The sequence below is a fragment of the Sander lucioperca genome, chromosome 2 (genome assembly GCF_008315115.2).
Source record: "Sander lucioperca isolate FBNREF2018 chromosome 2, SLUC_FBN_1.2, whole genome shotgun sequence".
In the NCBI taxonomy this organism is placed as follows: domain Eukaryota; kingdom Metazoa; phylum Chordata; class Actinopteri; order Perciformes; family Percidae; genus Sander; species Sander lucioperca.
Genome location: NC_050174.1, coordinates 19643011 through 19666870, shown reverse-complemented (window position 1 = coordinate 19666870; position 23860 = coordinate 19643011). Strand labels below are relative to the sequence as shown.

General features: G+C 42.4%; 1 protein-coding gene across 3 annotated transcripts in view; it reads right to left on the bottom strand.

Moving 5' to 3' along the window:
- Nucleotides 1-23860, bottom strand: part of hoxb3a (homeobox B3a) — a 68817-nt gene that overhangs the window by 14596 nt on the left and 30361 nt on the right. Inside the window, exons 1-2 of one of the 3 annotated variants that reach the window (XM_035994657.1) lie at nucleotides 19325-19420; nucleotides 3657-3723 (exon numbers count right to left, since the gene is read on the bottom strand). The gene's annotated coding sequence lies outside the window, so the exon portion shown is untranslated. Of the gene's footprint in view, nucleotides 1-3656; nucleotides 3724-12089; nucleotides 12415-19324; nucleotides 19421-23860 lie in introns of those variants that run through there. The other 2 variants (XM_031317858.2, XM_035994652.1) reach the window with 2 other exon arrangements.

Genomic DNA, 23860 nt, shown 5'->3' with positions numbered 1-23860 from the left:
ACGACAGCCTATACTAGGCCTAGAGGAGTAGAATAATTCAGATGGTAGTACCCAGTAGGTATTATCATTATGTTGTTGACAACAAGTCCGGGTACCAGCAACGCTCACGGGGGTGTAACGGAGGAAATAACGGGGCTTGACTTGCGGATGCGTTGATTCCCCCATCAAACATCCCAGCGTCACTTACAAATTATGCTAATTTCACTGGCTGCAAGTGAAACACGCAGGCACTTGTGTTAGTCCTACAACCAGACATAGGGTAGCCTAGTAGCCTATACTTTTGCTATTAGCTCAGAATGAACTCTTTCAAATTGGAATTGTATGCATGTTAACATAGGCCTACAGCCCACAACTGGCTTTTTTCACCAGGTAAACTTTTGAGTAACTTGTATAGCCTAATATCAATACAGGTTGTTTACAATTATCTCTCTCCCCCCTCCTAAAAACTCTGATTTTAAACAGCATGGGCTTCCTGTTTGGATGGGACAGTCCATCTTTGTCTTTCTCCTTCATTTCTAATTAGTAGGCTATGCTAAAGACATAAGACTTATGTATGGGTAACTATAGCCTATTGTTGGCTATGATGTTGTTTAGGGTGGTGAACAGGATCAGAAGAACATAGATAACAGCCTTAGACAATTTGAATATATAAGTTTCCTTTCCAGGGGCTAGCAGTTCATTTTCACTGAGTTTGGCTGTGGATTATAGGCTACTCAAAACCATGTAAATAGAAATTAGGTAGCCTACTAAGATCAAACTACTTTGCAGTCTAAATCAATAGGCTCATAATTTCACACGTGACAAAAGCAAAATATAAAATAGCACAGTCTAATAAATAAAGAAGCACAGGAGCTGTATTAGTAGACCTAATCTTTGAACAGTGTTACAGTAACAACACGTTGAGGCTTATATGCCTTCACTGTAGTAGGCTATATATTCCTCTGTTGGATGGCAAATGTTAAGGCTTACATCAAATATATTCTTAATGGCTGATATGAAAAATTTCAACTGACTTGGTATATATTTACACCAAGTTGGACAGTCACTGGAAATGTAAACATATGCTATTTCTTTGAAAGAGTTGCCACAACCTAATCAGATCCATGAGTTAAGTGAGTGAAGATATGTTGAAGATCTGTTACTCTTTTGGGAGGTATCACCTATCAAACACCTGTTTGTGCCAATTTGGTGAATTAATTTGATAATAGTTGGTGACATTTTTACAGGCAACAGGGCTGTTGCCCTCTTTCTTGCCCTCTCGCTCACTACTTTTCCAGAAAATGTTATTTTAGTAGTACTATGTTTACAGGGCCCCTCCTGCAGCTCACCACTCCCTGTAGAAATATACAGTATATAGTCTGTATTGTTAGGATTTCAACACCTTGTCTCCCCCTGCTGCTACATATGCACAGAAAATGGTAAATAAAAAAAGAAAGGAGGCCATAGTGGAAGGAAGGAGACTGACATAAAAGATACAAACAGTAAAAATGTAAGAAATCAACAAAAGGTAAAAAAAAGATAAAAAGATAATGTAGCCCATGATATATGCAGATATAATGGCGCTGCATGGCTGCAAGGGAAACCTTAAATTCTCCACTTCCAGGTCTTTTTAAAGGAAGAACACGATAGTCCGTGTTCTTCTCTGTGCTTTGACACAGTGGAGGAAGACAGGAGCAAAGTGCAACAACATTTCAAAAAAGAGGTGAAGTAGGCTAAAAAAGCAGGAGTGACAAGAAACCCCAGAAGGAAAGAGACACAGAGAGGTGAGACCAAAATGGAAATGAAATTAAGGTGTCTTAGGCCTACTATGTTTTCATACCAACACCACACACACACACACACACACACACACACACACACACACACTGCTACAACACTATGTGTGTCTCTAGAGCTCTCTCTCCCACTTCCCTCTATTTTTATTATTCAGAACGCTACCCCTGTCGTTTATGGCTACGTAAGATTTATGAGTTTTCTAGCGTTTTCAGCGTGCGTGTGTGTGTGTGTGTGTGTGTGTGTGTGTGTGTGTGTGTGTGTGTGTGTGTGTGTGTAAACAGCCCAACTTTAAAACAGATAGCATTTGCTGTGGGCTGCTGAAAAGAGAGGATGAGCTCCGTGTAGGTGGAAGGTGGGAGCCTGAAATGTGTCCGTCTGCAACTTTTCCTTCAAACCATCTTTTGTAAGGACTGAAGGATTTGCTAACTGCTGCTGAAAAAACCTCATTACTCATTAACCAAGCCACTAATCAGCTTTATTTTTTTTTGTTCCTTTTTTCCCCACTGAACAAGAGTGTGGGAAGAGCCGTGCATGTGGAGAAATAAGCAGAGCGGATTGCATGTGAATGTATTGACTTGTAAAAGCACGCCGGTGCTTGTAAATGATGGCTCCTGCTCTTTATTTTCCTTGGATGGCAGACGCGCATCGACGGCTCCGTGTTTCGGATTGAGTCACGGATATTGGGTTTCACAACTGAAACTCTCTGCCTTGCAGAGCCATGGAAATCCTCTTTCCATTTTTTTCTTTCTTGTTTCCCTCCCCCAGGACTTCAGACGTGTAGGCCACGGAGGATGACACACAGGAATTTCCTCCGACTACGGGATTTAAAATCATATTTTACACAGTTGTAGGCTACTGAGTCCAAACAGTGTGTTGCTGTAAATGCCAATGCTAAAATATTCAACACTAGGTAGAATGTATACTTATTTGTAATGTTTGTTCCTCTAGGTGGTCTGAATGAAAATCACTTTAAGCATTTTTACAACTGTGACTTCATTTTATGCTGCGGTTAGTGATAGTTTCATTACTGTTATTAGGCTACAATTATTACTGCTTGTGTTAGCATTATAGGCTCATTATTACAGTGCAGTTTTAATAACTGTCTTATCAAATGATGAAGTGACCCCCGGTATGTCTCCTGCTGCGGCTGTAACCCGCGGCCATCACACTGCCCTTCACACCTCTGGCTTATATTACATTAGCACGTGTCATTACATGATATTACACACACACACACACACACACACACACACACACACACACACACACACACGACCTGCACTTTCTAGAAATTCAGTTGGGTTTAAAAAAAAAAAATTCCATGAAGAGAATCGTCAATCAGTGAAAAAAAAACAAAAAACATTTACCATCATTCAATTGCGATAACTTTTGTGTTTATTTCTTATTGTGTTTGCAGTCTGCACTGTTTTTGTAAACGGAAATTCCAAACAATATGACGTCGAAATGTAGAATTAGGCTACATAATAATGTATAATATTAAAAAGAATAGCCTAATAATAATAATACTGATCACACTAGGCCTGAATGTATGAAAAGGAGTAGCATGGCAGAGATTAGCCTATGTGCATTAAGGTGCGGGCAGTCTTAAAATACTTTTTTACATTTAAAAACAAAAACAAAAAAAAACTCATAATATAATCACTATTTTTGTTGAAGATATGCAATGTTTTGACCAGATTGAATAGTCTGAATTTAGAGAATGCAACAAATTGACAGAGTGCAATTCCTAAGGTTTTAAACGAAATTGTCACATTCTCCACGCTCTAATAGCGATCACACTGCACATGCACACACTTCAAAGATCATTAACACATTGCATAGCATCACACAAAAAAATAAAGTAAAACAGAAGGACTCACCGAAAGATTTCTTCTTATTGTCTGGTGTTGTGATTAAAGGAAACGGCTTCCAGAAAGCTCCTAAGAACTGCAGGATAAAGGGGGAGAAAACGGGAGGTGAGATATGCAATCAAAAGGTCTTTCTAAAATCCGATACAGAGCACAGAGCTCTTGTAGTGTAATCGAACGGCTGGGACAGGAGCAGCCGCTGACAGGTAGCCTGACCTTAAATTATACCCGGTGAAATCCCGGAATAAAGGCAATAAGAGCAGAGAGAGAGAGGAATGAAGGCTGCCTGGGAGTAATTTGACATGTTATTGATTCGGGTATCATATAACATATGCTTTCATAATCACTATGTTTTCCCTGCGTTTTAAAAACGGTGGAAATATCCGATCTGGGTTGCCTGCTGTCGGGAAAGTCTTTACCATTAAACGAGGAAAAATGGCACTCGGATCAGTAATGCAGCTAAAAGACGGAATGGAGAGATAGAAATAATCGAAAATGTTCTAATCCATGAATTATTTGACACAAAATGTCAGCTCATGACTTTTAGGCCTAATAAAAGTTAAACAGCATTACTCTCTTAAAAAACGGCAAATTAAAGTAGGAGCTTAATTAAAACAATAAATAGGCTGTTTACTTACACCTTAATTATAGAAATAGCCTAATAGCTGCAACCTGTTGTGAAAACGTCAGCACATGAATCGGTGCAGTAACGCCATAAACAGGTTTGACAAAAATACAGTCAATATCTCAAATTAAAAAAAAAGAATTACAATTGAACGACATGCACGGGGTGCGTCTATATCCTGATTCCAAATAATTCCAATGGAAATTATGAATATAATTCAAAGCCAAGTGTAAAAACCTTCAAGTTGATACTCTCTGCATTAATAGGCTACTGAACACATCCATAACGGAACTTTTAAAAACGTCCAAAATGTTGCCAAACACCAAACGCCGACAAGGGAGAAGAAAATTGGAAGCAAGCGAAAAAGAGAAACTGCCCCATAAGGTGTACAGCTGTTTCCCAGCGGCTCTGCGTCCATGCAGGCCATGAATAACTTTCAGCATGATTCAAAGAGAAAACACTAATCCCGGACAAAATTCCGTGCTTATTGCCCGGTTATCCTCATGTGGGTCTGAGCACCCAGAGCAGGAGAACGCATCCCGGCCGGACAGATATCCATCCATCCATCCATCCATCCATCCATCCACTGCTGCATGCGGTGCTAAACATTGTTTAAAGGTGAATTGTATAATTGTATAATAGCATCCACGACCGCAGGATGAAAAGCGCTGTCCGTGTTGTTGCATAGTGGCTGATATATTTTATTAAAGTGCTGGAATAAAATCTCTGGCCCGCGCTGCCTCTGTTTCTGCTCCTGACAGCTTCCCCCAAACACATAAATCAAAAGCAAGGATCCCCCGACCTCCCCGTACCAGCCTACACCACCATCACCACCTCCACCACCACTACTCCTACTAGGCTACTATAAAGTTATTTATTGTTTCTGTCCATGCACTCACGCACAGCTCTGGCTGCCGTCCATCCCCATCGCAGCACCAGTCGGGGTTTTTCCCTCCCTGTGTCCCCCCCTTTAGCCCCGCGGGTTAGTCGGAAATTTTGGAGCTACGGAGCAGTAGTGGACTAGTCTAAAGTTGCCCAGAAAGTGATGCAGGGGCCGACTAGCTTAGCCAGCTAGCCTGTAGGTTGAGACAAAGGGAGGAGGCCGCCTCCAGAGCCCCAGAACAGCTGATGAGCCAAATTTTGAGTGGAAGAGGAGGTTGAGGGAGAGAGAGGGGGACTTTCAGAGGAAATCAGTGCTCCTGGATCAGGATTCCGGATAAAACAAATGTAGATGAGTGTTTGTTTTTTTTTCTCTCTCTCAGGATGGATAAAGTGAAAGTTTGAAATTAAGGATGGAGCAAATGCAAAACAGTGGCAACGTAAGTGGAAGCAACAAAATAGTGTCGGTGCATAATTGAACAGAATGCATATTAAGTGAGTGAACAGCAGGTTCACACTCATGGGACATGGATGGATGGAACAAAAACGTATCAAAGTACATTTACTCAAATAAAGCAAGTTTGTGATACTGGAACTTGGTTATGTAGAGTTTTTGAGATGCTATATTTCTACTTCAACACATAGATGTTGATGAACGGATGGATTTATGGTGTTGTAGCTCCATTTTCAAGTTACACATGACCTGAACAAACGTTATCACTACTCTCTGCTCTTATCTCTGCCTGGTCTGGTGGTGCTGTCACCGGCCTCTGCCTCAGCCCTCACACACACACACACACACACACACACACACACACACACACACACACACACACACACACACATACACACACACACACACACACACACACACACACACACACACACACACACACACTATGTTTATCAAAGTCTATGTGCTGGATAAACAGCTGTGGTGTTAGCTTGATCTAAAAGTTTTATGCAGAGCTTTTTTTTGTCCTCATACTTCTTTGACCTTATACCGCCTGAAACAGAACAGCAACACAAAGGATAACACATCTACACCAAGTTCAGACCTTTCAGTATACTATCAGTGCTGCTACGAATAGTAGTATATTCTGGTATAACACAGGAGCTGTGAGCCCCCACCTAAGCAGCACTCACACAGTGATATATTGGCACACAGCTCTCCAAAAGTGACCTTTGACCTGGAGGAGCAATAGCTCAGTGCTTTAATGATCAACCCACTGGCTGAGTGCTGCAGAATACCATTTGCATGCACTATTTCATGCTTTAGTCCTTATACCTGTAACCTTTGAGCTAAGACAGGATTCACAGGAGAGAAATGTTAACTTTCAATCTAAATCGTTGTGTTGCTGTTAATGTGAAACTGCAGCCAGCTGACAACAGGACAAAGAATAAAGTCATCTCTCTACCAAGTCCAACACAAATACTTATACATACTATGTGTACAGTTATCATCCAGAATATGTTTGCATGCAATAATTGGTGCTTATCAAGGTTGTTTCTGCAATGATTAAACATTTTTTTTCAGTTTGACTTTAGAGTTTTAGTCTATTTTAATCAGGAGAACATGGGCCATGTTCAAATGCAGACAAAACTGTAGGCCAACTTTGTGGATGGTAAATCTTTTTGAATGTGTTCAGCCTTATTTAACCGAGAACTATTATTAGACTGCTGAACCTCTGAAGTTGCAGTGGCGTCAGTGGCAGCAACTTCATAATCGGTTGGACACATCCCCCCATGTGTGTCCAATTTCTGGATTTGACATAATTTACTGCATCATCAGTGAGCTTCATGGCCCTTCACATTTTGCTCAAATGATCTTAGAATCGCCGTATGTTTAAGATAGCACGTTTCTTTTCCCAGAAGCTGAACTCCCTGTTTTGGTCTCACTTAAATGGCAAAAAAAAGAAAAGAAAAGCCGCGTAAGAATCAAGTCAATTTAGAACACATGGGCTGTTTAGACACGTGCAGGTTCCCTTTTTTTGTTGTTACACCTCAGGTGGTAACTTCACAGTCAACAACAACAGTTTTCTTTTCCCCTGCAGATTTTTACTCTGCTAGTACATTACTACTTTGGCCTATATAAACACTTAACAAACAGCAAATATTGAAACATTATTTTCACACTGAAAGGTCGAAAAACAACTTGTCTTCAAACAAGCACATGTGCTGCCTCTCCACCACTTTTGCTTACTTCAGTGTCTGTCTAGAAATGTTGACATTTCGGGGCCACCAGAGCACCCATTGCCATCACTATTTGCTTCCCCAAGGATCAGTCAATATCCGTTTATACATTTTTCAACAAGTCCATTTGAAGCCTTTCTTGAAGTGTAATGAGGTTGAACGGCCATGCAGCAGCATCACCAACGCCACACCAAATGGGCAAGCGACGACAAACCTATACTGCAACACATTTCATCTCCCTCCCCTCCTGCTCCGCCAATGACACACAAGTTTCAACACCGTTTTTCAGAGAGCAAGTATGCACTACTGAGAGAAACTGAGAGGCGCACCATACATATTCCTCTGCTTCCAGTTTGTTTAATTAAAGTGTGGGTCTCAGAGGGGTAAAGGGCTTTTCAGTTTGTTGCACAGTTACTCAGTTATCACTTATTACGCTTGTACAAATCAAATCAATCCAATGCAACAGAAATAAAAAACCCGAGCTTATAATCTAACAACTTCTATGCACTGACAATTAGTAACTTTGTTTATCAACCGCCACGACAAAATCCTATATTTATCATTCTTTACTGGCATTTCATTGTAAAGGTTTGTGGTATGAACTCATGAGAAGCACTCGGAGTACACATTGTAGGCTCTTCATTTACACAACCAGTCTAAATTATATAACCTTTATGGTTGTTTACAGCCATGTTTCTAAAGACTGACATTTCTCAGTTACATCTAAATGCTTTACATGTGTAGTACACCAGGGTGTGGACTGAATCATGATAGAGGAAATGACATTGACATCATCCTCTTATTTTGGTGAACATGTGCTTTTCATTCCGCCTGTGAAATCTGAACAAATCTTCTCCTTATTAACTATGTGGCTCCTGGCTGTAGACACATAACTGAGGCATTACGCACATCCAGTGTACAAAAGACGTATTTGAATCCTGTTTGGGCCACAGGCTTCTGCTGAAGTTGACAAATTCAGTTCCCAATGCATGGTTTTAGAATAGTTTGCAGGGATCCTGCACACATTTACCAAGAATCAGAGCTGAGCTTAGACTTCAACAAGTTATTGAAGTCTAGGAGGTAGACTGAGGGTGGCTTGTGAGCTGGCTTCTTCCTCTTTGGAATTAGTAATTAGCAAAAAATCTAACGTTACTCAAATAAAAAAACTCTATTTATGTCTATTAATCATAAACAACAACTTTAAACAAAATCAGTTACCCAAAACTTGCAACATAAATGTTGCATTAAATTATGTTATCTATACCTTATCTTACCCATTGAGCCAACATTATAGCCCAGTGTCTACCCTGCTCTTGCTGCAGGCAGGGTCACATCTCCCCGAAGAGCTTGCCCCTGTGTCACTAACAGTCCTGAACCAGAAACGCTCGCCATCAGCACCTTCCTTTGACAGAGAGTTAATCTTTATCAGAGATGCTAATCTTTAACCTCAAACTCAAAGAAAGCTCTGACGCCAGGAGAGGGACAGAGAGAGAGAGAGAGAGAGAGAGAGAGAGAGAGAGAGGGGGGTTTGGGGGTCAATTTGCCCTTTCTGCTCCTGGGCCATGAAAAGTGCCAAGCTCACCAAGTCTGTCAGGCATTAAAGAACAGGGATGGATGTGTGGATGTGATTGTGTGTGTGTGTGTGTGTGTGTGTGTGTGTGTGTGTGTGTGTGTGTGTGTGTGTGAGCACACAGAGTGGTAAAGATAGAAATCACAAAAGGAAAGGTTTGTTCAGGGCAAGTTTAATTTCTGGCTGAGCTGTGATGTTACAGTAAACTAAAGTTAAACTGTATTTACAGTGTCAGCATGTTTTGTTCTGACAACTATATTCTGACCTAAAACTGCTTTTGGGGTTTGTGATGTCAAAGCTGATGGTTGATTTAACAAAATGTCTGTGTAAGAAGTAGCAAAAAGGCACTCAAGAGCTTCAGGAGGATGTTTCAAAACAGATTGGTTTAAGAATAGTGACAAATTGCTCATGCTGTGCTGCAGCCCTATGCACAGTTCAACTAGCTTCTGTGTATGCTTTAAAGTTGGTTTGGGTGTCCTCTGGAAGCCACCTTGTCCAATGACTGAGCATCTTTTTCGGGGGTTTTGTCGTTGTGTATCCAGTTGTGTGGATGTTAAATTTCAGGACATACAGCCGCTGTGGCTGCCTGTTGGTTAAACAAGATCGCTCCCTGCATTGGTGTCTCAGTCCATCCAGGACACTAGCACTCAGTGATATCTGTAGTAATTTGTGGTTTGGCATTGCCTTAAAAATTGATTTTCCTAAGTTGTTATTATATAGCTTTGAGGCCTCATTACGCTCTGAGTGTTGAACAGCCTGCACCAGTACACCAGGCCTGGATCCATTTCCTAACAACATGCTTCTCTTATGACATGTGGATCAGAAAAAGAAGCCACTGATTGTAATATAATCAGGCCACTTGGCTCAGCAGCAGATAGGCCTGCTATTAAACCTGTTACAGCAGGAAAAAGCGGCTGTATGGATCTGGGCCAGACCTGTCAGCCTTTATACACTGCGACAATGTTAGGCGTGCTTGCCGCCACTATTTTACTTTGATCGGTGTTTTCCCATAGTTTGTCAGTGATGTATGAAAAAATCAATTAAATCACAGCTGTGTTGGAGTTGCTGTGGGTTTTTTTATGGCTTTAAAGTCTCTCTGCCCGGAAGTGAGTAAAAACCACCGAGGGCAAGCAAGCATCCAAAGGAGCTGTCCGGCTTTTACTTGATATGACGTACATATAGAGCTGTTGTTCCCAACCCTTTTTGGCTTGTGACCCCCTAAAGTACAGACATATCTTGTGCTCAAATAGATTATTTCATTTGAATGAGTTTTAGATGTCCAGAAAACTAATTTGCGTGTTAGAGAAATATGTCGTTTTTCTTTCTTGACCCTGTCATCTTGTGTGCCCTTAGATTAATCTTGGGGTTTCCCATCCACAGGTTGAGAACCACTGATAAAGAGTTAGAATTTGGAGCCTACCTATTTAAAACTTTAGTTGAAATTTACAATGAATATTGAATTAGGATTTATTCACATTTGTGTTGGATGTGGTAGATTAAATAAAGTCACATATGTCACACACTGATTAATACAATACAATGGACATTGAAATCTTTATATGAGCCGTTACAAAATGAGAGCTTTGGTCTCTTTTTTAGACACGTCTGAAGATGATGATGTATAACATACTGAAGGCTACGGGTTATTTATGTTTCCCACCACACCAGAAACCATATAAACATTTCTTATCTGTGAAAGCTTTAGCCGGGATTCATGGCCTCAGTATTTCTAAAAACCAGCCCTGCATGGAGATCAACATCTGGTCACATGGAACACAAATGGATAACAGACAATAACTTATATTTAGGCCTATATTTAATATCAGATTTGGATGCAACGCATTACGTCGCGTTATAGCCTTCAAATGGAATCAGTCAACTCATTGATTGTGAGGCCTAATGCTGTATTATTTGACCTTGTATATGTTTAATGTGAAGGCCATAACAGTTGCACTTTCTTTGGCTGATGCTATTTTTCCTGTGCTGATACAATACAATACTCACTGCTAAAACGGTTCTGTGGGTATACTGTGTTGGACCATATCTATAGAGAGAAAAATATAACCTTGCTTAAGCTGAAAACAGTATATTTCAGCACGTAAAGAAAAGACTAAACAAATCAATTGGGCTAAGTAGTTTTCAAAAGCTGAAATCGTGTCCGCTCACAACAAAGGAATCAAGAGAAGTAAGACCTGACGACTCATAGGTAAAATCACATTTGTGTGCATTTAGTGTTCATATTGGTATGGACATAAATACCTCCATGTGGAATTTGATTAGATTCCCATATTGCTGTTGGTTTCATATCCCTCTCCAATTAAATGGACCTAACGCTACATCTGGCTGGAATAATAATGAGAAACCCAACACATTAGTTGGAATAAGGGTGAATTAGGGCAATTTTGGAGAAAAAAAAAACCTTCAGTTTGTAATCATTTAAACTGAAATAATAGCACTTGTAATTATACATTTATTTATAACGAGTTTGCCTGTGTTTGCTTAGATCTGAGTAAAAAAATCTGTTAATCTGTTTATAAGACCATTTGTGGAATGTGTTGTTTGTTGGAGGGGGGGTGGGGGGGGGGCATGACAATTTGTGGATAGTAGAGAGGGGAAGAAAGAGAGCGAGAAGGGGGGGGGGACGACTTCTTGAGTAAGCAATCTTTTCACACTATCATAAATCACAGCGTGGCTTACATGCATCTTCTTTCTTTACACCTAGCCGTGAGGTCCCTATTCACTACGACTCATTCTCACTGTGTCACGCGCACACGCACTTACCAGACACACACCTCCATGTCCACACTGCAAGGAAACTTCTTTTTTTACAATGGAGAGAGAGAGAGAGAGAGAGAGAGAGAGAGAGAGAGAGAGAGAGAGAGAGAAAGAGAGAGAGCATGGCGACCCTTTTCTGTTACCTTTTCTGAGGCATCTGTCTTTAGCTGCCTTCAGGCGCGCTCGCGCGCACACACACACACACACACACACACACACAGAAAATAAGCTTTTGGCTAGCTTGCACGGGGGCACACCCCGCGGATGCCTCTGCGAGTTCGAGAGAGACCACGGTCACACAACAGATAATTAATGACATGTCGAGTGGCGGAGCGCGTGGAATGGGGACGCCTCGGGAACACACACCGGGACACTGAGCGAGAAGCATCCCGGCAGACCTTACCTGCTCTCTCTCGGCGTGCCTGTCCTCCGGCTGTTGTGCTTTTCCCTGGATGCAGTCTGTTTTTGGACACGGACGGAGACACCGGATGGAAGTAAAGGAGACCAGAGAATCCCTTCTTGCAAAAACCTTTGGACGTAGGCTACTTTTCACTGACTGTCTGTGCGTAATTAAGAGCAGCCAGACGGTTTGACTTTTTTATAACGTGTAGGCTACTCGAGTCCAAAATGGCACTAAAACAACATGTATGGCAGTTAAGCCCGGCGTTTAACCCGCACTGTTGCTTGCTGATATAATGGTGTGTCCATTAGAACGCCTCTAAAGTCATAAATCTCCAACAATCAAAGCTCACAAGCTGTCGGGGACTGCTCGGTCTGGGGCTCGCGGTGCTACTTTACCCTAAAAAACACACCGCGTGCGCGCGCTCACCCCCCCTTTCGCCAGTGCTTCAAAATTCCCTGTGTAACAGGCCGGTACGTGCCTGGCCAGCACCACGGTTAGGGCTCGCGCTTTTTCTTTTTCCTAAAGACTTATCTTTGTCCACCGGCACGAGAGCGAACGTTGGGGTCCAGCGCGAGCTCCGATGGGCACACAGTATGTTGGGCGAGCCGTTTTCCTCTGCCAGAGCTTTCCTGGATTGAGGGTGACGCCGTATGCGCCGTCCTCTGCCTCTACCTATCAACCTATTTATTCCCTCTTCTTTATCCCTTCTCTCTCAGTTCGCCAAAAGAGAGGAGCAGAGTCCTCCAGTCCCTTCTTCTTCACGTGCCCTCCTTCCTCCCTGACGGCTGCTATCTTTTGGGTCAAGCCCTAGCCCACTAAAACACACACACTGTTGTTGTTTTGTTGTTGTTCTGCTACCTAGAGTTGCCGCTAGCCCTCCTTGCTAACCTGTAGCCCTTGGGAAACAAACTCTCCTATCTTATGAAATAATAAAACGTTCTCTTCGTGCGCATTTTAATTGCTTCACTGATTATCTGCGGAACACTGAAGACAATTCCAGATACGCTGGTCCTGGTCCCTTAACCCTGCTCCGACCTCTGGCTTGTTCCTTCGTCCCGGCTTTGCTGGCGCGGGTTAAGGTGGATTGATACCGTGAAGTGTTCCCGAACCATGGCTTTGGGCTGACAGCTGGACAGGCCGCATGAACCTAGGGAGTCTGGTTCTTGTTCTTGTTCTTGTTCCTGTCCAATAGGGGAGTCTGGTGGAGGTGCGCCAGGGGGTTAGCGCGGTTCAGCGTGACCTGGCTGTCCATCCTGGGCCAGATGTTGGTTATTACATGGCGTCAAACTGAGAGCGATCAGAGGAGAGGAAGAGGGAGAAGGAGGTTGAGAGTTGAGAGTTGAGAGCGGGGAGGAAGAGCAGACGTTCTGCTGGGTTTTGACCCGCGCGTCCTCACAGGGAACTGTTTCCGCCGTGGTTGGCATATTTAGCTACACATTCAGCGAGTAGCCCATAGCATAAGCTATATGCCTGTCCGATTTGGGCTGATTACAGGCACAACCGTGAAATGTTATTGCCGGTTTATTCAAACGAAAACAAAAAACCTTACATGCATCTAAACGAAAGCAAATTAAACCAAAGAGGTTGCACTTTCAATTTCATATAAATCTAAATTCAAAAATGTATGAATTGAATGAAATCGACCTTTCGTAACCAAAATCATTCCCACGCCGACCACAAACGTAACTATAGGCTATACAGATGTTACACACATTGTGAGGAAGCACAATTGAAAAGAAAGAAAGACTATCTATTTGGGATATGATATGATATGATATGCGGCTTTGACTGAAATAATTAAAATAGCCAAATACATCTTGTGAGCCTTTCATAGAGATAGGATATTGGGACATTTTTTGGACACTTTGGACATGGGGTGTAATTCTATGTTTGCGAAGTTTTTTGAACGCCCTGTCTTGGTGGTATTGGTCGTTATAAAAATGTAGATATTAAATTCATCTCAAACAGATGCACTTGGCTTTGCTCTCTCTACCTCTATCTCTCTACCTCTCCCTCCCATTCCCTCTCTTCTGTGTGTATTTGTGTTATCTTCCCACGCGTATAGACAAGCCTTTACTGCCACACACGCACGCACACACACACACACACACACACACACACACACAATGAGAGAGTGAGAGAGACAAAGCGAGGAAGAGGACGAAGTAAGAGAGCGAGATAAGTTCAATTACACGAAGGCGAAGTCGTTATTTTTGGTTTGTAGCCGCTGTGATAAAAGAAAGACAACTGAGAGGGGAAAAACACTCGTGCCTGGTTCCCTCCTCGTGGAAACATTTCCGGCTTAGCAGCTCGGTCTCTCTTATCGCTCTCGTGCATGCTGCTCTCCGGCCCGGTTAAAGGAGAAAAAAAAACGCAGCTCGCGGGCTCTGGATACGGTTTCAGCCGCTCATTTTTCACGTGCTTTGAATCACTGCCCTCACGCAGCCGATTATAAATCAGAGCTGGGCTTCTTATTGATTTATTTTCGAACGGGTAATCATCTCCGCGCGAGGAAAAGCCCCGGAAGTACCTGGCGCTTTGGAGCACGAGACTGGACATCTGCAGCCTCTAAAAGATAAGGCAATTTAGGCACTAGGTTAAACAATATTAATAATAATATTTATATATATTATAATATTAATAAACTCCCATTGCTATTTAGCAAATCAATTATTTCTGTTATAATCACCTAAATCATGGCATTGCGTTCCTAAAAAGCCCTCCTTGTTAAGGTTGATTTAAAGACGTTAACGTGTTTTGTTAACATTATTTTCCCCACACTTCAATCTTCCGCTCGTTAACGTCCAGCGGCGGCAGATTTATGAGGCCGAGCGCTCCTCTGATTTATGTTTGACTGTTGTCGAAGAGTCTCTGCTCCACTCCAACCGAACTGCTTTTATTTCTCCCATGATGTTATGTATTTTCAGCGAGAAATATAAACGGGTTTGTCCCCAAGCCATTATTAGTCTATAGGCTATGAGTACGACCTTTAAGTTAAATTAACTCCGCGGCGTTTTAGATCCGATCAATAAGCACCGGTCTTACGGATATAGAATATGGTTACAGTGCCGCTAAAATCTGGACTGCGTTCGGTGGATTTATTTTCGCTGTTTAAAGGATCGTTTTACAGCGCGTGGCTGAAATATTCTCCGGCAAGTTTATAGAACAGCTTCGGCCTACATATTGGGCATTTTAAAGGTGGACACAACAAAACACTTTTTTGTTTTTCCTTCAACAAATAGCCTATTTGAATTCATTTCGCATACTATAATTAAACCTTGTATAGGCTACAGGTCAACACGGGTTTACGTGGAGATGTATAGGCCAAAAAGCGCCTGTGCGCTGTTTTTGCTCACTTTGCGTAATACTTGTGTTATTTATTGAATGTTAAATTATTTTGTGGAACGCTCAAATTCAAAGTGATTTTATTTATTTTTCTTCTTATGTCTTTTCTTTAGGAAACGATTTAAAATCGGGCGACGTTTGTAGGGATTACAGTTAAATGGATGGGTCTCCTTTAATTATAATTTTACATAGCGTGTTGAAACAGTAGCATTACTTAGTTTCTTTTTAAATCGAAGACATTTTTTTCTCGGTGCACTGCAGACAGAGAAGACGACAATATGGCTGCCATTATCAGAAGAGAGTGGGAAGATGCGCCTTGTGTTAAGGCTTGTCCGCTGGCCTTCATGCGTGTCTGTCAGACGCGTGGGTCTGCACCGACCTTGTCTTTGACCATATGCAATAAAAGGATGCCTCAATCACGGGGGATACAAACAGATATGCCAATTTTCCTGCGCCTCAGCCTCATTTGCTTTGTGTTTTAGCCTTCGCCTTCGAACGGACTGAGTATATCCACTGCTGACTGTTCTTCCGTTAAGCCGAGATTAAAAACAAGCTTCCTCCGGGCTGTTACGGTAAAAAAAAATAAAAAATAAAAAACGAGAATGCGCCATTATTCTTTAAATAGCCAACTCTTCACCGAAACATTCCACACAGTTGCTTCCATTTAACTGTTAACGCTTAATGTTACAATAATGTAGCTATCAACATACACAACACAAGCTACCCGTCTTATTATATAGGCCCGTAACATTTCCAGATGCCTCCTTTATTCCCCTGATGTCACAATGAGCTGAGAATGCTGCCATTGTCCTGCAGCAGCTTTCGGTGTTTAAACATTAATTTCAGCCTCCAATGTGTGTGGCGTCACAATGAACTACCGAAGACACAGCGCAGTAACACATTAACGCCGCCTATCTGTCTTTTTCAGAGTGAGGTAACGAACGTGCCTTTTCGCATCTGGATTATGAATAATAGCACGGCAGCGGCGTGTGTGCACAATTGTATTTAGCTGGAGAGTTGCGAATGCGGCGAGGCCTCACACGAGTGGAAATCCCCCTCCTGCAGCTTCGATGGCAGCATGCTATAATGGATGTCAGACAGGGAGCGATATCATTTCTCAACACCGTTTCAAATATTTGAACTATTTCAGCTGGGTTTGATCTGGAACTACCTTGCCAGACAAAACACACTTAACAGTGGACACATGCCTGGGATAAGATAAGAGAAAGCAACCCCTTCTGCTGCCGTGTTCCCTTCACTGTGTGACTCGGGACGCTTTTAATGCACCAGTGGCAGGAACATGCGCTTTGGCTAATTTTCAACGCCAAGTGTGGCTCCCTCTTAACTTTTACCACAGTGTGTGTGTGTGTGTGTGTGTGTGTGTGTGTGTGTGTGTGTGCCCAGCAGTTCTGAATGGCGTTCAGAAATGTACCCCCCGCCCCCCTCCATCTCTCTCTCTCTCTCTCTCTCTCTCTCTCTCTCCGTCCACAGAAATGAGGCGGGATATTGTTTTTGACACGGCGGCGGGCAGCAGGAATACACATTTTGAGAAACGCTGCCTCTCGCTGCTACTGCCATTATCATGGGATGGGAAGCCGGCGGAGACGCTCTAATTTGGTTACACTAAGGTTTACACTGTAGTGATGGCCGAGGAGGGAGAGACACACAGAGGGGGAGAAGGGAGTTCAGCCTGGGAAATGTAATTGTAAAGTGATTCCTGGTGCACATCCATCCATCCAGCCATTCATCCATCCATCCATCCATCCATTCATCCATCCATCCATCCATCCATCCATCCATCCATCCATCCATCCATCCATTCATCCATTCATCCATCCATCTCTCCATCCATCCATCCATATATTCCAGCCGCATGAGATGCATCACTACATTTGTTCATAACTCTGCAATACACAACAAAACGTTATGATTATTACGATTATTATTATAATGTCAATAAAAATGGTCTTGCAAGCATATTCTGTATGTAATAAAATGCATTATTTATTATTATAGACTGCCCCCTGTACTTTTTGTACTTTGCATATATTAGCATTCACACCAAAACAACACCATGCAAGCTGACTACAGTGAGTTATGAGGTTAGCCGATGGAACAGCGTTACTTCATCCCGCACCCTTCTCACCCCACTTGCTACTCGCAATGGGAATGGCTACACATGGTCTCACAACCAATTCATGATGTCTCATTGAGCCATTGCGTTTGCATTGCCATAGCCATAGGAAGAATGTGTACAAGAACTGCAACATAATTTGATATGAAATATAAGTGAATATAAACATGGAGCAAAAATGGAGAGAGAAGAAAACAAAATCCTCCAGTCCTGCATCTTATTTTCCTCGCCACGTTTAAAGAGAAGAAGAAGGTCTGATTCACGGTGGATTTGAGCAAAGGCAGAAACACTGAGTGCTGACATGAATAATGGCGCCCGACTCCATTCCATCTAGCATCCAAAGAAAACACACTGAAAGAAATTGCATGGAGAGAAGGAGACAACTTCTAAAAAAAAAACATGAACTCACAATCAGAGTACAGTCTGGACACCATAAAGACACCTCAGCTCTCCTCTCAGTGCAATTATCAGCAGCAGATGCATTATGCCTCTATACAACAATATGCGGGTAGTTTTGTTGACATTATAATGTCATTATAAAAATTCCCATGCCAAGTTGATTCTTACTGGATAGCCTCTGTCAACCCAGAGAGCATTTGAATGACTTTTTTACACTCTAAACCCGGGCCCTTACTAATCGTGCGTGAGAAGCCATGAACTCGAACCGGCGTATAGAGCTTCAGCTTGGCTCCCCTGGCAGAGCTATTGGATTCACTCACACTTCTTGGCTAGATAGATGAGATTTTCCTGGCCGGCAGGTCCTTTTTTTAAATGAGATTTCATTGCGGCCGAGGCGTGCCCGGTGTGCCAAATTTAAACAAATCTCCCGTTAATTGGTCGCCGCAGTAATTCACAACCCGGAGCTACGGCCAGCCACTGTCATACTGAGCAACACCCGAAGTAATAATCAAGTGTACAAAAAAAAGGGTGTGTGTGTGTGTGTGAGAGGGCATGCAGATGTAGAGGAGGAGAAAGAGAGCGCGGCAGTGAAAACAGAGCCGGATCAGAAAGAGGAGCCCATGGCTGCCGTGGCGAGATCTCTTCCTCCTCTCCTTCTTCCTCGTTCCGGTGTATCACCGGTCCATCGACCGTCATTTTTGCCCCACCGTCTTCCCACAGCGGAGGAAAAACGTGATTTATCGCGGGCAGCACCGTAAACAACAGCACTCCCTCACAAACACACAATGGCAGCCCCGGCCGCACGCTGACACCCTGCCTCACTATAAATCAAGAGAGCTGGCTGGGAGAAAAAGGAAGAGAGAGGGAGAGAGGGGAGAGAGGGAGAGAGAGGGATGGACAGAGAGTCAGGCAGATATAGAGAGAGATGTAGAGGCAGACAGGAGGCGATGGGAGAAAGATGGAGAAGAATATCCAAGTGCTTCTTAAAATATAAACAGCCATCGGCTAACATTGCATTGCTCCCTCTCTCCCTCTCTCCCTCTCTCTCTCCCTCTCTCTCTCTCTCTCTCTCTCTCCCTCCGGTTTGCAGGCTGCCTTGCTGCACCGCTTCAACCTATAAACAATGGCTGATGATGATGGGTGGGGGTGATGTGTAAACAACACGACAGCAACATGCACGATGAGAAAACACGGCGAAAGATGGGTATTTCTGGGGCATATTTACCACGATGTTAAAATAGCCTATGATTCAGTGAGAGGGATGCGGGCAGGATGAAGGCGGCGCAGCGGCGTAGAAGATGAGGAAGAAGAATTGTGGTTTCCCCCCATGCAGTCACCTTCCTTCCGCAATACTCACGGTGTCCACAGCGACCCGCAAGACGCACACCCGTCCAAATTTGTTTTATTGCAGCCTCCTTCTCTCTTTTCTCTTCCTCTCTCTCTCTCTCTGTTGGCGTTTCTTAGTGTCTCCTCTTCTCCCCCCTCTCTCTCTTTTTTTTCTCTCTCTCCCCCTCTCTCCACTGCTATAGGGGGGGCTTGTAGTTTTTTTTTGAAAGGACAGTTGGATTTTCGACGTCAGACAGACACACACACACACACACACACACACACACACACACACACACACACACATACAGACACACACTGAAGCAGCACCACGTATTACCGTTATATTCCTGACGAACACACATACTTTCTATCTATTCTGCAACCTCTGCATTATTATTTAATGAATCACGTGGTGCATTGGTCGGGGCGGGGGTGGGGGGTGATGGGGTGATAGGGGGTATCCGTGCGCCTCTTAGTTCGTGGGACCCATCCGGACCAGTGCATGCAGGAGTGTTGTGTGATGAAGGACTCTGACTTAAAAATAAAAAAAAAAAATAAAACTACTTCTGTTCACCCTTTAGCATTTCCAGAGGGAGGCAATGAGTGGTGTGTGTGCTAAAAAGTATAAGGTAAAGCAGAGGTAGGCCTCACAGACGCACAGAGAGGCCGATAAAAGATGATTGTCACCGACTATGTTCGTTTTAAAAAAAAAAATGACTGCACGTCTCAGGCTCTTTCTTCGTTATTCCTCACTGTCATCTCTCTCTCGGTTCGCCGTTTGTCGGCTGAACAAGGGGGATTCCTTATATTGTCCTGTCTTATATTTCAATGTTTCCAGCATTTGGAAATATTCGATGATGACATGAGCAAAGCGCCAGCACATTTTTATCTGAGAGTGTTCCTCCTCTGTGGTGTCATGTTAGCGCATCCCGGAGCTCAACTAAATATTTAACAGCCACAGAGACTAACTGTGATAGTTTAGACAAAGCTACGCCCAACTGTTTGTTTGTATAATCACAAATGCATGTTCCACATCAAAATGTAGCCTAAACACACGTCGTAAATCTAAGAGAAAAAAAAAAAGTCTAATCCCTAAAACAGACCAGACCCCATTATTCTTCCACATCTGTGTGAAAACTTAAATCTGAATTTAATATTTGATTTGGACTTAATTGTTGAAACGCGTATATTATTTTATCCCATTAACACGTTTCCTTGGTGGGGTGGCTATACCGCGCGCGCTGTAATTCGTAAAAAAAAATAAAAAATAAAAAAATATAATGAAGAGACATTTAGGCTATTTAGAAGAAAGAGTAACGGACAGGTAGCACGCCGGACTGTGCCGAGCAGAGAAGAGAGCTGTTGCAGAAAGAAAGGGAGACAAAGATATATAGAGAGGAGATAAGTAGTGTACTAAAGAAAGAAGGAGAGAGTGGCGGAGAGAGAGAGACAGGCGAAAAAACAACGGAGACAGACCCCCGTCGCGAGGCCGTGCAGGGCAGCAACAATAGGGCGCTGGGATCCTTTCGGCGTGGTGTCTCCCGGTTCTAGAGCCGCCTCTATTGCGGAACAATAGGAGCTCGAGCGTCTTAAAAAAAAAAAAAAAAAGTGTTGAGGCCAGGATGCTAACATGCTAACCTCGCTGCTATGCAGCTAACAAGAAAGACTTCAAGGTCAGACAATGGTCCGCAGCAGCCTGAAGACACCGAGCCTTTCTAAATCACTGTCCGCCGCAGCAGCGCAGCGAGCTGCTCTCAGCCTTCAGGTAGCTGGGTGCTAAACATATAAAAGCAGCTCCACACAGTCAAGTGCTACTGTCTTCATCAGGAATTTTTAAACAATTGTGAGAGCAGAGAAGAGACAAATATGTGTAATATCAAATGCAATTAGCCAGAACTACTTGGTGGTGAGAGCAGAGCCAAAACACAATTCTAAAAATATATATATATCTAATCTACAACATGACTAAGGCATACAATAGCAAGAAGGAAACACATGTAGTAAACATATTATAAGTAAGACAGATGGGTGGCAATTTATTTGTTAGTCGCTTTTGATGCCCTAAAACGCACATGCAGAGTCCTTTAAACTTGTATTCCGGCGGTTCCTTGATATGTTACCCACAGCAAGATTGAAATCAAACATTTGCGGTGGTGATGATGGCGTCTATAATGACGGCCATAAATTATAGCAATCACAGTGTGAAACAACAGCTACGATAAGTAGCAGCAGAGACCTGGGCCGGCCTGACAACAGCAATGCGAATCAGCTCTGTAAACCTGGCACAGCCGCATGCAAAGCTGTTACACACACAGAACCATTCCAATAGCCTAAACATCCGAATTATGATGGCTGCGGGTCAAGGAGATACTTTCAGTAGTGCTGTAGCTTAACCATTGCAATCATTCATATGCTGCCATGCACGTGACAACAGAAAACACAAAGGAATGTCTTAAAATGATGGACTTGGTTATTTTTCTAAAGACAAATAGCTCTTATTTTTATAGTTTCATATTTAAAAAAAAAAAAGTCAGGTATATTCTTGAAAGTAGCCTAAATTTAAGAATTCATACAGCTTATTTAAAGGAAATTACAATCAAACTTGCAAAGAATGTGTGATTCAAATCGGCATGAAGTCATGGCTTACGGCTTATTAAAATATTATTTTAACATGTATTGGTGAGACAGAATAATACTAAAAGCCGATAATTGAAGTGATGTTGGAATTCTTTGAGATTTTGGGTGTCTTGGTCCGTGATGGATTACGACAGGTAGATTCTTCCTCCTCGTTAATGATTAACCAGGCTTTGAAGAAAAAGAGAGAAACCGAAAATGTCTCTTTGTTCAAATGTAGAATGGCCGTAAAGTGTCCAAGACCTGCTGAAGTGGTTGCAAGAGACAAGATGGGCTATTTCTTGTTAATTTTATTTTTATTTTTATTATTATTATTATTATTATTATTATTATTATTATTATTATTATTATTATTATTATTATTATTATTATGCATAGAGTGATCCGAGAGAGCAGACAGCAGAGACAGTAGGCTAAGAGAGACAGAGAGAGAGAGATTGATGTACCAAGCCCCGACATCTCGCCTTTTACTGCGGCTCGTAAATCTGTCTCCAAACGGCAGCACGCGCACAAGCATATTTTGAAATATATTCTCCTGCGCGAGACGTGAGGTCTTTCCCGGTTATGGGATTGCACCAGAGACAAATCCCCGCCCGGTCTCACGAGCCGTGTGACCTGGCCGGTGGAACCGCATAACCCCTCTACCTTACAATTGCTGCTCTATTCTTATTAGCCCGAATGTTAATCAAAAATCAATCACAACCAATAACCGATAACATTTGAACCATTGTTAATGCATCTGTGAACGCGCTAATTACAATTTGTTATTATTATGAAGGGAACAGGATCCATAGTTGATAATGGAATCCTATCTGAAAGCCGCCAGTATGCAGCCGCTGTGACTGTTGTGTTGTCACACAGTATCAATGACTTTTGAACAATGTTCGAAATGTCTCATTGTTAACTTTAGAACGTCTGGGAGTGAGCCTGCTGAGCTACAGCATGTATTAAATACACTTTATATGTTTACATTTTGTACAATTCCACTTATGTTGGTCTTTGAATTGAATGATTTTCTGTGCCAGGTTACAGCCGGCAGTAGAACTATAGGAATATCCTAACACAATTAAGCCACATGCTTTTGGGAGTGTTTGCCTTTACAAACAGATATGCCCTAGATTACTGCTGATACAGACTGCAGACTTAACTGACGTGCTATTTAATGCTGCCTATAAAGCATAGCGGCTACATATCTCCACAGTGTACAGAGATATCTACACATTTTGAATATATGGCAAGATGGGCATACCTGATAGCCTAAGTAGCAATATTGCAGGTCATAGCATTTCCCTTTTCCTCCTTTTTATTATCTTTAATATATTGAAAGTTTATTATCAATCGGAATTATCAGGGGATAAATAGCAAGGGAACGTTAAGTAATGGTCAAAATGAATTGGCTCGTCCTGAGTGGCAGTGTTTTTTCTTGTTGCTTCTGAAATGTTTGTGTGGACAAATGTGAGAGGCTGGATTTGCCAAATTCAAATTCTAATCTCCGTTCAGATTTGCTGGCCACGTGATGCTATTATAGACTATATAATATAAAAGCAGTCAGTGCGTCTTTGTCATTAGGATATTGATAAGTAAAAGGTATGGGGGTTGTTTAATACGTTAGTATCAATACGCTTGTACATGCCTAATGCTCCGTCATTAGTCATACAGGCCACAGAAGCCTATTTATCACTCACATGTAACGGATATGAGCGCTGCTGTAACAATGGTAGAGTTATCACACTGTAGGCTTGCTTGTCTCCATTCACTAAATGCAGCATCACAGATTGCCAAACTGCAGGATCACTTTAAAATTAAGGAAACTAAATATAAGGGTTAAACACTGATGTTGGTATGACTTCTTAATCGATACTAATGTAAGGCTATGTGTATTATTTAGTCAGTGATAGGACGGTAGGATAGCCTAGGCTACATAAATCCT